Here is a 12,046-nt window from a genome sequence, read left to right as displayed (position 1 = left end):
TTTTCACTACATCAGTATCTTTGGAGTAAATACCCAGTAGTGCAATTGCAGGGTCATAGGGTATCTCTATTTTTAACTTTTTGAGGAATCTCCACCCTGTTTTCCAAAGTGGCTGCACCAACTTGCATTCCCACCAGAAGTGTAAGAGGGTTCCCCTTTCTCCACATCCTCTCCAACACTTGTTGTTTACTGTCTTGTTAATTTTGGCCATTCTAACTGGTGTGAGGTGGTATCTCAGTGTGGTTTTGATTTGAATTTCCCTGATTGCTATTGATGATGAACATTTTTCATGTGTCTGTTAGCCATTTGTATGTCTTCTTTAGAGAAGTTTCTGTTCATGTCTTCTGCCCAATTTTTGATGTTATCATCTGTTTTGTGCATGTTGTGTTTGGGAGTTCTTTATAGATTTTGGATATCAACTCTTTGTAGTGTCACTTGCAAATATCTTCTCCCATTCTGTGGATCATCTCTTTGTTTGTTTTGTTTTGTTGACTGTTTCCTTTGCTTTCCAGAAGCTTTTTATCTTGAGGAAGTCCCAAAATTTAATTTTCAATCTTTATTTTCAATGCCATCCCAATCAAAATCCCACCAGGAATTTTCAAAGAGATGTAACAAACAATCCTAAAATTTGTAGGAACCAAATTGATAAGGAAATGTTGAAAAAGGAAAACAAAACTGGGGGCAGTTTTGTGCCTGATTTAACCTTTACTACAAAGCTGTGATTACCAAGACAGCATGGTACTGGCACAAAAACAGACACATAGACCAGTGGAACAGAGTAGAGAGCCCATATATGGACCCTCAGCTCCATGGTCAAATAATTTTTGACAAAGCAGGAAAAAATATAGAGTGGAAAAAGACAGTCTCTTCAATAAATGGTGTTGGGAAAATTGGACAGTGATGTGTCCAATACACATACACCATACACAAAGATAAACTCGAAATGGATAAAAGACCTCAACGTGTGACAGGATTCTATCAAAATCTTAGAGCAGAACATAAATAGTAACCTCTCCAACATTGGCCACAGCAACTTCTTTCAAAGTATGTCTCCAATGGCAAATGAAGAGCCTCATTTTTTTATTGCACCTCATTAATAGCTTTTTTGATTTCAATTTGGTTAGATTTTTGTTCTTTTATTTCTCCAGAGAGGGGTCTCTAATATCTTCCATGTCTTTTGTGAGCCCAGCTAGCACCTTGAGCATCATCATTCTGAACTCTAGTTCTGACATATTACCAATGTCTGTATTGATTAGGTCCCTTGCTGTTGGTACTGCCTCTTGTTCTTTTTTTTTTTTTTTTTTTTTGTGGTGAATTTTTCCACCTTCTCATTTTATCCAGATAATATATGAATGAGAAAATAAAATACTAAAAAGGTGGCAAAGACCCCAGAAAAATGTATGCTAATCAAATCAGAAGAGACTCAAAACTGGGGGGGGGGGTTGTAGAGGAAAGGGGGAAAAAAGAAATAAAAATAAAAAACTGAAAAATAACTATAACTATAACTATACACACACACACACACACACACACACACACACACACACACACATATATATTTTAGACTGGTGAATAGAACAGAGGCACCCTCTTGGTTGTGGGTGTATTCTGGTCTCTTAGAAAAACTACCTCCCAAAATCTTAAAGAAAGAAGAACTTATATGTATACACAAAAATAAGGGTAAACACAATGAAGTGATGGAATATGATTTTAAGGATGAAAATTTTTTAAAAATCTGAAAAAGAAATTGATAGGATAAGTTGGTTGGAAAAAGAAAAAAAAAGAGGAGAGAATGTGCTCAGGCTGGAGACTAGAACAAAGCCATGTGCTAGATTTAGGGTATATTTTGATCTATTAAAAGAAATTGTATCCCAAAATTTTAAAGAAAAGAAAAACCTATATGTATATAAAAAATAGGGTTAAATACAATGATGGAATAAAATATAACAATGATGTTTTAAAAAGTCTTTTTCAAAGAAAGATATTGTTAAGATGAACTAGTTTAAAAATGTTGAAAGAGGAAAGAGGAAAAATTAAAAAACAGAATGAGAAAAAACATAAAATTAAAAAAAATTAACTATGCAAGACTAAAGGATCATGCTGGAAAAGCCATGAATGCTAGGCATTGCTTTCCCCTAGCTCTGGAGTTCCACTGTTCTCCTTGATCGATGAGCTTGGTTTTGGCTGGATGTTCTTGCTGATCTTTTGGGGGAGGGGCCTGTTGCAGTGATTCTAAAATGTCTTTGCCTGAGGCAGAATCGCACTGCCCTTGCCAGCGGCCAGGGTAAGCAATCTGCTCGCGTTCACTCTCAGAAGCTTTTGTTCCCTGAATGCTTTCCGTAGAGCTCTGGAGGATAGGAATGAAAATGGTGGCCTCCCAATCTCTGGCTCAGAGGTGCCGAGAGCTTGGGGCCCCTCTCCTCAGTGCGCCTTAGAGAAAAGCTGCCAATCACTCTTGTCTCTCTGGTCCCTGGCTGTGCTCTGTCCTCACCAAACCTGTGACCGAGCGTTTCTGTCTCTGGCTCATGGCCCTGTTTGGAGTCTCCAAACCCAGCAGATTCCTGCCCCGTGCTCCTACACTGCTCTGACATTTGTGGGGTCCCTGCACAAAGAGCTGTGGCCTGAGTGTGCCACAGATCATGGTTTAAGGTAACCCCGAGGTGAGAGCTCACTCCTCGGCTCTGTCTCTGTAGTCAGTTTCCCAACTCCGATACCTGGGGGCTTTGCCACATTCACCCATCCCCAGCCTTTCTGTGACCCCTTGGGACCTGAGACCACAGTGTCACCATGAGGACTGCACCCCCGCTTAGTCTCTGGAGTGATGTCCTTCAGTGGAGCACACTTCTCAAAGTTCTGATTTTGAGCTCTGTTGCTCCACTGCTTGCTGGGAGCAGGCCCCTCCCCCCGTGGTCTATCTTCCTGTCACTTCAGATTCACTTTCCTTCCAGAAAGTGGTCAATTTTCTGTTTCTAGAATTGCTGCTCTTCTCTTCTCTATCCTGTTGAGTTTGTAGGTGTTCGGAATGATTTGATAACTATGTAGCTGAACTCCTGGGACCTGAGGTCATTTCAGTCTGTTACTCCTCAGCATCTTGGCCCCAGAACCCTATCGGTGTCTTTTTTTTTTTTTTTAAAGTTATTTCCTAGCATGAGGTCATATAAATATTTTGCCATATTTTCTCTAAAAATTGTGAAGTTTTACCCATCACATTTAAATCTTATCAATTTAGAATTAATTTTTATGTGTATATTTCATATTAGTTTGAATAACCAATTCTTCCAGTACTATTCATCAAATATAGCTTTAGCTATTTTTAGTGCTATTTGCAGCATATATCAAGGTTCCATTTGTGTGAAATTCTGTTTGGAGACTATTCTATTCCATAGGTCAATTTATCCCTTCACAAATGCAACATTTAAAAATTCCAATAGGTTTATAATAAATCTCGATTTTTATGTGCAAAAAGTGTTTTCCTTGCTTTTCTCCTTCTAGGTCTTCAGCAATGTCTTGACTATTTGTTATGTTTTGCTTTTTCATACAAAATTTAAAACTAGGTTGCAGTTTATTTGAAAATTCTGCTGTGGTTTTTGTTTTTTGAAGTATACTTTACATATAGGAAAACACAGATCTAAATGTACAATTCAGTGAGTTTTGAAAAGTGTATAACTTCATGTAACACGTAGCCAATCAAGATAGAGACTATTTCTGTCATCTCAAAAAGATCCCTTGTGACCTCTGTCTCTTCATTTTTACCTGCGAGAAGCAACCAGTGTTCTGGTTCCTATCATCAGAAGTTAGTTCTGTGTGCTCTTGAATTTTAAATAAGTAAATCCATTTGGTGTGTACTCTTTTGTGCCTGGCTTTTATTTTTCCTTAAGATTTTATTTATTTGTCAGTTTGAGAGACAGAAAGAGAGGGAACACATGAGTAGGGGGAGCAGCAGGCAAATGGAGAAGCAGGCTTTCCCCTGAACAAGAAGCCCAATCCAGGATTCAATCCCAGGACCCTGGGATCATGACCTGAGCCAAAGGCAGACGTTCAACCAACTGAGTCACCCAGCAGTCTTTGTGTCTGGCTTTTTTTGCTCAATATGTTTTTGAAATTTATTCATGCTTTCTGTATATCTTCAGATAATTACTTTTTATTGTTGAGTAATATTTCACAGTGTGGGTATTCCACAATTTGTTGACCTGTTGTACTATTGATAATCATTTGGGCTGTTTTCATTTCCTGGATATTATGAATAAAGCTGCTATAAATATTTGCATACAAGTCATTTAGACTTCTCTTGGGAACTACCTAAAAGTGGAATTGAAGTGTAATATAGTAAGAATACGTTTAAATTGATAAGAAACTGTCAAATTATTTTTCAAAGTGGTGCATTCCCATTAGCAATGCATGAGAGTTCTGGTTTCTTCACATCCCTTTCCAATGTTTAAGGGTGTCAAGTTTTTAAATGTTAACAATTTTGGTAAGCACCAAGTAATTTCTTATTTAAAAAACAATTGCATTATTCTGATGACTAGTAAGATTGAAAAGCTTTCCATGTGCTTATTGTCCATTCAGAAATGTTATTTTGTGAAGTGTCTGCTCAAGTCTTTTGCTTGTTTGATAAATTGGAATGTGTATCTTGTTATTACTAAGTTGTATGAATTCTTCTATATTCTGCATGTAAGACCTGTGTCATATATTTGTATTGTGGATAATTTTTCCCAAACTGTGGTTTGAATTTATTTTCAGAATAGTGTTTATTAGCAATTGAGGGAGGGCTCCTTTTTTTTTTTACGATTTTATTTATTTATTTGTGAGAAAAAGAGAGTGCAAGCAGTGGGAGCAGCAGGCAGAGGGAGAGGGAGAAGCAGCCTCCCTGCTGAGCAAGTAGCCCAATGCAGGACTCCATACCAAGACCCTGGGATCATGAAGTGAGTGGAAGGCAGATGTTTAACCACCTGAGCCATCCAGGTGTCCCTAGCACTTTATTTTTAAAAATTATATTATTATTATTATTATTTTATTTTATTATTTTTATATTTTTTAGAGAGAGAGAGCATGTGCCTACATGAATGGGGGATGGAGAGGGGCAGAGGCAGAGAAAGAGACTCCCAGGCAGACTCCACACTGAGTGCAGAGCCTGACTCAGGCCTAGATCCCATGACCCTGAGATCATGACCTGAGCTGAAATCAAGAGTCAGATGCTTAACTGACTGAGCTACCCAGATGACCTTATCCTCCAGCAGCTTAAAAATGTCATTTGTCTTCTGGCCCATTATTTCTGATGCAAAGTCTTCCTTTGTTTGTGTTGTATGTTATGTATCCTTTTTCCCATGAGTACTTTTAGATTTACTGTTTAACTTTCAGTGTCAGCAGTTTGACTTTTTGTACCCAGTTTTCCCCTCTTTGAATTAATTTTGTTTGGAGTTTACTAGGCTTGTTGGATCTCTAAATTAATGTTTTCCAACACATTTGGAAAATTTTGGCCATTACTTTTAAAAAAAGAAATATATAGGGGCGCCTGAGTGGCTCAGTGGGTTAAAGCCTCTGCCTTCAGCTCGGGTCATGATCCCAGGGTTCTGGGATCGAGCCCTGCACCAGGCTCTCTGCTCAGCGGGGAGCCTGCTTCCCCCTCTTTCTGCCTGCCTCTCTGCCTACTTGTGATCTCTGTCTGTCAAATAAATAAAACCTTTTAAAAAAAAGATAGCTGGTTGAAAATATGGATAAACTATAAAAAAACTACATATATATATATATATATATATATATATATATATATATATATATCTCCTCTCCGCCTAGGACTCTAGTGGCACTACATATGTTAGATCATTTTATATTATTCTATAGGTAACTGTCCATTAATTTTTTTCAATCATTTTTTTTTTCTCTGTTCTGTTGGGTAATTCCCTTTGATTTGCTTTCAAGATCACTATAACTTTCTTCTGTGGACTCCAATATACTGCTAAGCATATCCAGTAGTTTATAAATCTGTATCAGCATAACTTTCAGTTCTAGGACCTCCCTTCAGATCTCTTTTTGCTCTGCTGATATTGCTCATATGTTTACTTATTATCATCATCTTTCCTTTAAGCCCATGAGCAAATCTGTAATATCTACTTTAAAGTCCTTATTGGCTAATACTAACATCTGGATCATCTCGGTCTGTGTCTCTTGCTTGCGGTTTTCTTGGTTATGGGTCATGGTTTCTTAATTTTTCATGTCTAATAATTAACTATTTTATGCTAGACAATGGTTTGATACATTCCAGGGAGACTGGATTTTTTCTTCTTTTGAAAGCTCTTGAGTGATATGCTGTAAAGCATAATAAATTACTGGCAGATCGCTTTTTTCACGTAATTCTGCTGTGACTTTTTTTCATTATATTGTACTTATTTGCAAAAATCATAAAAATTTCTCATATATACATCTATACACACATACCTATTTTCCTGAAGTTGCAACATTCATACCACTTGAAACACATTACTAATCATTAAATTATTACCTTCTATTTATTACTAATTTCTTTGTAAGTATATTTTATTTCTCTAATTACATTGTGAGTCTCAGGGATGGATCTTTATTTTATATTTATTTGTAGTCTTGGCATTTGACACACAGCTGGCATTCAATAAAAGTTATTGTTCTTAATGACAAGAAGAGTGTCTTGCTGTGATCCTTTGGACTTTGGTCCACTGTTTCTTCCATAGCTAGTCTTACTTGACTTTTATAGGTAGCAAATATTAAGTTTATTCATTCATTAACTCATATATTCATTCATTTATTCATTCAACAAATATTTACTAAGAACCTACCACATGCCAGTTCCTGTCCTGGTGCTGTGATCACAACAGTGATAAGATGAACAATGTTCATGCCCTCAGAGAACTTATGAATTAGTGGATGTTTAGCTAAGCTACTCTATGGTATTGCCGCCTTGGCATCCATTTAATTTGGCCAACCAGCCTAGACAACCCTTCCTGTAAACACATGCCCTCGTTCAAGAGTTATAGGTAATTGTAAGATCCTGGTATAGCTTCCCCAGTAGCCCTTAAAGTAAACAGTCTTCCCCAGCAGCCAGGGCCTTACCCTTGCATGCCCTTTATATCAGACAGCCATGGGGCTTATAAAGCCTCTTTAGTTTGAATTGACTAGACTTAGTCTGGGAATCCCCAAATATTCCACCCATACCCCCTAATAAAGGCACAAGCCCCAGGTCCTACCTCCTTCTGACCATACTCTGCCTCAGCTTCCCCCCATGTGGTGCCTCAAGAAATGCTGTGTATTTCCTTTAGGAACTGTCACTAATAAACTTCTCTATTTTAATTTCTCTTGTGGTGTTTTATTGCTCACCATCTGGCACCTTGTACTCTAAGGAAATTTAATTTAACAAAGGCATAACAGTGGGAGAAACAAATAATGGGGAAATAAGTAACTGTATAAGATAAAATAAGTACTTTTTAAAAAATGTATTTATTTATTTATTTGAGACCGAGAGAGAGCACAAATGGGGAGTGAGAGGGAGAAGCAGGCTCCCACTGAGCAAGGAGAAAGGTGTGGGACTAGATCCTGGGACCCTGAGATCATGGCCTGAGCCACTAAGGTGCCCAGATAAAATTAGTATTGTATGAAGGAAAAATAAGGCAGGGGAAAGGGATAAAGAATAAAAGAGGTAGTTATTGTGGTGATAATGATGCATGTGTGTTTTTAAAAATAGGATCTTGAGGAAAGACCTGTCTGAATAAGTGATATTTGGAACATAGACCTCAAGCAAAGCAGTTAAGAGACTGTCTATACACAAAATAAGGCGCTGATTATTCGATGTGATTTCAGAGGCATTGGAAAGGCTGCATTCTCCACTAAGCTTCTGAAATCCAGCTGTCTGAACTTTGCATCTTTATCTTAAGGCTTTATTGCCTTAAAATGCAAATCCCTTTGGAAGAGTGTCTATTTAAACTTTTACCTGTCAAATATTTCTGTGTGCATGAATTTCAGGATTTTGATGAAGAAGTGAAAATAATAGTACAAGAACATAAGGAGTCAGTGTGGTATAGTTGTTAAGAGCATGAATTGCCTGGATGTCAAATCCTGGCTCTGTTACTTAGTAGCTGTGTGTGCGGCCTTCATCAGTTACTTAATATCCTAATGCCTCAGTTACTTCAGTTGTAAAATGGGGATAATAATATCTGTCCTAGTATCCATGTTATGATGATCGTATGCTATAGCATTTTCAATTTTCATGGATCTTCCTCCTGGGAGGATTACCCATTTCTGCTCCTTTGTCAGACCTGGCCAAGTCACTTTTTTTTTTTTTTGGTCTTTGAAATGTGACCTTAAGTGATGTATATAAGTTATAAGCAAAAACTTTAAGATCCATCATATATTTTCACCATTCTTTCTCTCCTCTCTGCCATGAGAATGGTGATGTCTCAGATAGGGGTTTCTTCAACCTGCATCCTGGAATAAAGGGGGCAGGAAGCAGAGCCACAAAGTCAACATGCAGTGAGATATACATATTGTTATAAGCCACTGAGATTTTGGGGTCATTTAATCGTGCTGCATCTTTTAACTCTCATCTTATTGATATAAATGAGTTATTTCTAATGTGCTTACAACAGTATCTAGCACATAGTGTGTATTAAATAAATAAATGTAACCTTGAAGGAATATAGCTGTTGAAGAGAAACCATTATAAAATCACAAGGGTGGGGCTCCAAAACCAAACTTCTTGACTACTTCTTGATTCTGCCATAATTTTGTGCTAAAGATATAAAAATCCGGTGATGCACCATTTCTTTGCACTCTGAACCAGATATTAGAATTAAGATGTTGGAGTTGGACATTAGAAATAAGATGTTGGAGTGCTAATGTTCTGCATTATGCTTGTTTCCAAAGTGTTTCTTACGGGGTCTTTTTTCCTCACTGTTATATATACTTCTTAAGAGCAGAGATAATATGGAGATAATATGGTTTATTAAAAATTATGTACACAGTGTGTATCACAGTCTTCTCACAAAACCATCTCCTTAATGTTTTTCAAACAACTGGATTACCATAAGAAAAAATGAATTTGTTAATCTGATGGTTTGGAAAAAAAAAAAAAAAAGGAGTTTCTACTCATCTGTATATGTTGTAGGACTGACTATGATTTTCCTAATCCCATTCTATTTGCTTTGTTAGCTAAGTTATTGTACTAAATTCTAAACCATTATATTTCTCCTTATACTTTTGCTTGGAAATTTAATTATTGCTAAGCTTTTTGACTTAATTTGTTTCTGGTGAATTAACTGGGTAAAGGAAGACTAAAGACTATTCTTTTTTCTTATTTATGTCTATCAAACGTGTCACAGGCTTAAGAATATATTAGAAGTCAATCATAGAAATAGTACTTTTTTAAAAGGGGAAGTTGATCTAAAATGAATAAATTGTGATTAAAAAATGATTTTTAATTTTTAATTGCTCAAGATTTGAGCAATTTCTTCCTTAAATCATTGAACAATATTAAAAATGTCTATGCTGTTAAAAATACTCTGCTGAAATTCTAAAAATGGAAGAACAATTGGAGTATACATTCATAATAAATATTTAGTGTATGGAAGGAACTTTATTGCAAATTGTAATAATTTATATTATATATTATGCTTTATAAAAAGATATTCTTTCCAACCATATAAATATAAAAGGATATCCTTTATAAAAGTGTTAAAAATAGTCTCTTAATTAAGTAGTTATTTAATTACAACCAAAGGTACTTAGTCATTGAGGCTAATAAGAAAGAATTTAAATCATTAGGGAATAAAATATCAAGAAAAAAATTAGAAAACGTAGAGCATGTGTTTGAAAAAAACTTTTGCTTGGGGACTGGAAGGTATGAATTTTTATTTTAAATCTTACTTCTTAAAAGTTATTATGTGGATAAGTTTGGAAAATGTAACATATACTTGTGTTCTCACCACTTACCTTTATAAGATCTTTCTATTATTCTGTGTTAACTTCATTCACTTCATTTTTCAAGAAATACAACATTACAGATATAATTGCTATCTCCGTTTCCCTCTCTGATTCTGTTTTCCTCCTTCCCTCCCCGAGGAAGCACAACCCTGACACCACCGGCTCACTCAGGTAGAGGGAGACTGGGGCTGGGGCTATTGCAGCCAAACTATCAATGTCCCACAATCCAGTCGGCCAACTACCAAACTGAAATCTTTCCCTCGCAAGTGGCTCAGATTGTCATGAATGTTTCAGACAGCTTGAAATCTCCTGAAGAAAAAAAAATCCTATGTCTTAACTCTTCCATTTCAACAGATCCTAGAGAAGATAATAGAGACCCAAATGTTGATGGGTGAGCACTGATGAGAGAAGCCACCTTTTCATTTGCTGAGGCCACATTCACAGCAAGTGACTTCTGCACTGTTATCTTCAATGCAGAGAAAGCCCAAGTGAAGCTTCCAGAGAAGAAAGATAATGCAGCTGGTGTGGCTCTGCCAGTAATTTGAACATTACCTGGAGGATGAACCAACAGGTGTGAACCGACTGGTTTAGCCAGAATTAAGCCAGGGCAGTGGAAGTAGGGGTGGACGTAGCTTCACCACGGACTTCCTTCGTTACTTTGGACGAAGCTATTAAGATAACTAACAGGCATGTAAATGCCACAGAACATGCCATCATTCCCCAGACTGAAATTACCCTTGCTCATATTATCACAGAGCTGGATGAGAGAGAGTGAGAAGGGTTCTACAGGCTAAGGACAATTCAGGAGAAGAAAAAGACTCAAGGAAAAACTGGAGAAGGACTTGGAGCAATGGAGGGCGGCTGGGGAAGTGATAGAGCCTGCTAATCTTTGGCTGAAGAGAAGGACGAGGATCTTCTGTTTGAACAATCTTTCCTGCTCTGGCTCTTTCAGGAGCCCTCAAATGGCACCATTTCAATTCACAGCATGTAGGTCCTGTATGTGTGGCTATTTATTTTTTGGTCTAAGAATTCCATGGGTTGTAAAAATTCCTTGGATGTTCGGTTATGGGAATACCTTTGCAGAATCATAATTCAGCCACCATTTATTATCTGAGATTGGTAGGCTGTGCCCCAGAGCTTGTAGGGTTTACTCATGTATTTTTAATCATGTGTTTTTGTACAAAATTATGTTTTTGGAGATTTGTCCATGTTGATACTCACAATCCTAGTTCATTCATTAACTGCTGTATATGATTTCCACTGTACGAATGCCACAATATATCTATTCTCATAATAACCAATATTTCCGATTTTTCATTACTATAAACAAAGATGCAATAAAAATTGTTTTATGCATATGCACGAGCTTCTTTAGAGTATGTGCTCTGCGATTCATAGAGCACAAGTGTCTTCAACTTTACTAGATAGTGGTCACTTGCTCTCTAAAGTGTTTGTTCTACTTCTCTGCATTCTCACCAATACTTGGGGTTATGGGAATTTAGTATTTTTTTGCCAAATTGAATGCATAGAAAATGTATCTTGTTATTTTATTACATATTCTCCTGAGTAACTGTAAGATTGATTATAGTCTCATATTTTTTCTAGACTCTGGAGTTCTGAACATATGAACTGTCTATTCTTTGGACATTTTTATATTGTTTCCTTTTCTATTTATTTATGTACTTTATTACATTCTGAATATTAATATTTTATTGATTATATGAATTACAAATTATTTTTATACTTATTAATGCCATGTGTTTAGAGCGTGAGGAGGGATGTGTATCAAAATGTGAACTTTTACCCTGATGAGAAATTCTCTTTTCTTTTTAAGATTATTTATTTATTTATTTATTTGAGAGAAAGAGACAGAGTGAGAGAGCATGAGAAGGGAGGTCAGAGGGAGAAGCAGACTCCCCATGGAGCTGGGAGCCTAATGCAGGGCTCAATCCCAGGACTCCGGGATCACGACCTGAGCCAAAGGCAGAGGCTTAACTCACTGAGCCACCACCCAGGTGCCCCTGATGAGAAATTCTCTTATCACTTGTAAAATGCTTGAATTTACTATGGGTCAAGTATTTTTATTTAAGCATTTTACAAA

General features: G+C 36.7%; 1 pseudogene; it reads left to right on the top strand.

The window, feature by feature from the left end:
- LOC116866504 overlaps positions 1 to 11,240 on the top strand; it is a 37,311-nt pseudogene extending 26,071 nt beyond the window's left edge.
- Positions 11,241 to 12,046: the final 806 nt, after the last annotated feature.

The sequence above is a fragment of the Lontra canadensis genome, unplaced genomic scaffold (genome assembly GCF_010015895.1).
Source record: "Lontra canadensis isolate GAN:19392208 unplaced genomic scaffold, GSC_riverotter_1.0 scaffold10, whole genome shotgun sequence".
NCBI lineage: Eukaryota > Metazoa > Chordata > Mammalia > Carnivora > Mustelidae > Lontra > Lontra canadensis.
The sequence above is the reverse complement of the archived record's forward strand: the minus strand, read 5'-3'. Positions and strand labels throughout refer to the sequence as shown.